This window comes from Carlito syrichta, unplaced genomic scaffold, assembly GCF_000164805.1.
Source record: "Carlito syrichta isolate Samal-C Ts95f unplaced genomic scaffold, Tarsius_syrichta-2.0.1 Scaffold311317, whole genome shotgun sequence".
In the NCBI taxonomy this organism is placed as follows: Eukaryota; Metazoa; Chordata; class Mammalia; order Primates; family Tarsiidae; genus Carlito; species Carlito syrichta.
In genome coordinates, this window is record NW_007255413.1 from 456,122 (window position 1) to 460,022 (window position 3,901).

A 3,901-nucleotide genomic window follows, 5' to 3' on the forward strand; every position below is an offset into this window, starting at 1 on the left:
GGTCATCATCAATAACTCAAAAAAATACAGATGCTGGAGAGGATGTGGGGAAAGGGAACACTTCTACCCTGTTGATGGGAGTGTAAACTAACACAACCTCTGTGAAAAACAGTTTGGTGATTCCTAAATGGTCTAAAACTTGACCTTCAATATGAGCCTGCAATCCTCCTTCTGGGAATATACCTGGAGGAACTCAGTTCATTCTATGCAAAAAGAAAACCTGCATATGCATGTTTATTGCAGCACTATTCATAGTAGCAAAAACATGGAACCAACGTGTTGCCCTTCGAAATTGGACTGGATTTTTTTTAAATGTGTGCATATATACAATGGAATACTATGCAGCCGTAAAGAAGGATAAAATTATGAACTTTGGAGCTACTTGGATGGATTTAGAATCTCTAATACTGAGTGATCTGTCACGGAAACCAAGAACTGAGTACCATATGTTCTCACTCATAAGCAGACCCTGAAAAAATTATAATAGTACAAGAAAGGGATTGGCAGTAGTGGAAAACTGCCAGGGAGGGAGAAGAGGGGCACACCTCATCAATAAGGGGTATCTGATCTCAAACCAGGTGAAGTGGAGACCAAAAGAAGACCCAAATTTTATCCCTACAATGACTATATGTATACATAATCCTGAATTGCACCCTACATCTTTAAAATTAAATTTAAATTTAAATTTAAAAAAAAAAGAGTTTGAGATTTACTCTAAAGCTGTTAATGAGGAATTCCAAAAAGGTTTTAGCAGGAGAACAACATGATCCTCTTGGTAATGCATTATTCCTTGCCCAGCTCCAAACAAGATCTATTGCTCGAGTATTTCTGGTATTTGGGCAGTTACGTGTGTGTGTGTGTGTGTGTGTGTGTGTGTGTGTGTGTGTGTGTGTGTGTGTGTCCATTTGTATAAAAGCAAGTAAAGAAGCATAATGATTCTGGGGACAAAAATGAAAATGTACATTTAACGCAACTAAAAATATGACCCTGATTCTCAATTCAGATGATCGTAATGTGAGAAACAAGAATGGAGTCTACCATCAGACATAATTTTGGAAAATGATACATGTCTGTGTCTTAGTCTGCGTCACTACAGGAAGAATGTGAGGCGGGTCCCAATTCTGAGGTTCTGGCAAGCACGACCATGACATATGGTCCTTTTGTACCCTGCAATATATTTCAGACTCTTCCTTTTTCTTAGAATTTGTATGTAGTGAATTTTAAGGACAAATGTGGGAAAGAAGCCTGAAAATCTGTTTCTCACCTCTCCTCCCTCCTGGTGGGAACTTTGCATGTTCTCTGCATTTTGCAAATCCACAACAGCTAACTGAACATAACCTAAGCACCAAATGCAGTGTGTGAGTTGGCCTGCCCGTGCCAGAGTTAGTCTGTTCCTCCCTTATATGCCATTTTGCTCTGATCTCTCTTGCCAGCTTATGACTTCCCTGTCTTTGGTCCAGTACTTCACATCCTTCTTCCACATTTCTCCCTAACTCAGCCCACCTGCTGTATTCTTTTCTTGCTTTTTTGGAGTGTATTATTTCTTTTGTGTTCGTTTATACAAAGTCAGTTAAAGGAATGTGAATGCATCTTGCAAGAGCCAGGCTCTAAGTCTTTAATTTTTCTTTATTCCATTTTGCTATCAGCATCAGTGCATTATGTTATCGTTACACTAAGATACAATTTTCCATCTTTGAAAAAGAGGCTTATTTTATTTTATTTTTCAAGATAACTGGTGGCTTTTTAAAAATGAAAAAGACAGATTAAATGGAGGCAATCATACAGCTGGGTTTACAAGCATGAGTTACTTACAAAGAAAGCAAATCACCACAGAACTTCTTCCTTTCTATCTGATATTTTCCTTGACTCAATTCCAAATACATATTAAGTATTGGATTAACTGTTTCCAGGGCAAATGCTGATAATAATTATGTCACATACAGCAGTTGTGTATGGATGATAGGAGTGCAATATGCCACAAGACTGAGCCCTGGCTGCTTTTCAATTCAGGACGAACCTTTCTGACACCTCTAAAGCTTTGGATATTTGTACATTTTCATCCATTTTCAGTTTGATGAACTGATGATATGGTATTAATTAGAACTGCAAAGATGAAATCACCATATTTACATTTCAAAAAATATGCTCAGAAAACATTTATTGCTTACTCATTTTGTGCTAGGCGTAGTCTTAAAATTCAAGACTTTTATAGTTTAGTTAATAGATTTTTGTGGGTAAAAGGGCATTTGCTATAAGAAATATAGGAATAACTGTTTTCAGTAAACAAACTTCTTGTTTGTCATTATGCATCATTTATTTGGCTTGTACACAATTTTCATTTTATAGTTACACTATGAATAAAGGGAGTTTATATTGTTTACTTAACTTTCTTTTATATAAACAAACAAGCACTCAAAACCACATTCAAAAGCAATTCATGCAGATGCTATGATTTCCAGAGCTTAGATATGTTTCTACTTTCAAGTTTTCTGGTGGTTATGAATTACGGGACAATTTTTGCCATTATTTATACATTTGTCCATTTAGAACTTTTTTTTTTTGCAAGTTCACTGAAGACACATTATGTCAGATTTACATTGTCTGAGACGACATTTCTTTACTTCCATCTTTAGAGGACATTTTCAATACGGATCGAATTCAAGCTTTCATCATGCTAAATGTGGCATTCAGTTTTCTTCTGGCTTCCATGTTTCTGTTGATCAGTTAATTATAAGTCTTACTATTGTTTTTTGAAGAAGCTACCTTTAAGATATTCCTATTTCATCAGTTTGACTATAATGTGCCTATTAAACTTTGTTTTCTTTGTCATTTATTTATTGTAAGTTATGTATTTGAAGGTTTTCTGAGCTTCTTCAATCTATCAGTAAATGGCATATATCTGTTTAAAATATTCTTATGTATTATCTCTCTAGATTTTTATTCTTGTCTATTCTTTTTCCCTCTTCTGGAACTTCAACTAGACACCTAGTGTACCTTTCTCACTATATTGCACATAACCCTTATGCTTTCTATGGTATTCTCAATTATTTTTTCTCTCTATACTTCACTTCTGATAGCTACTTATTGTTCTATCGTCCAGTTAGTTAATATAATCATCAGAAATATCTATCCTTTTAAAGTCATCTATTGAATTCTTAATTTCAAACACTAAATTTTTCATTTCTGGTCTTTCTGATTCTTTCTACAATTCTAATTCTCTTTAGATTGTCTCCACTTCATCTATTGTTTTCCTTCTTTCTTCCATTTTATGAAACGTATTACAAAAGTTAAAACCCTAAGTATGAAAACTTTCATGTCTGGGTGACTTACTAATAGCTGATTCTCTAATTTCAGATTCATATTCTCTCTCTTTCTTTCTCAGTCTTTGTCAAAATGTTTCCACCATTGTCATGCCCAATCATTGAATTCTTGGCATTGCACTAAAATGGTTAAGGATTCAAGTGATATCTCTTTTTCAGAGTCATCTCATGCTTGATAAAGAGGTGAACAAAACTGAGGAAAAAATTTCACTTTTGGTATTAATAATACTCAGCCTATATCTGGGTGACACTTGATCTAGGTTGAACACTTAAGAATTTTTTAATTGAAAACTATTCTATTCATGGTATCTCTTTTGGTGGGTATTGAAGTCTACTCACTTTCATAAATTTTGTCATAATTTTCAAACATCATCATTTTAGTTTTGGGGGGTTTTTCTGGCTTCCTCCCCATGCAGTTATTAATTTTTAAAAAAAGGTCTTAAGAGGAAAATTAGTCCTGTGATTGGGATGGCTCAAGTCTCAGTTTTGTCATCCCAGCCTTGTGATGCCAACAAGTACTCTCATTTCTCTGTCCCTGGCAGTGGCTCCTTCATCAGAATAATTTCAGATCTTCAAACTCT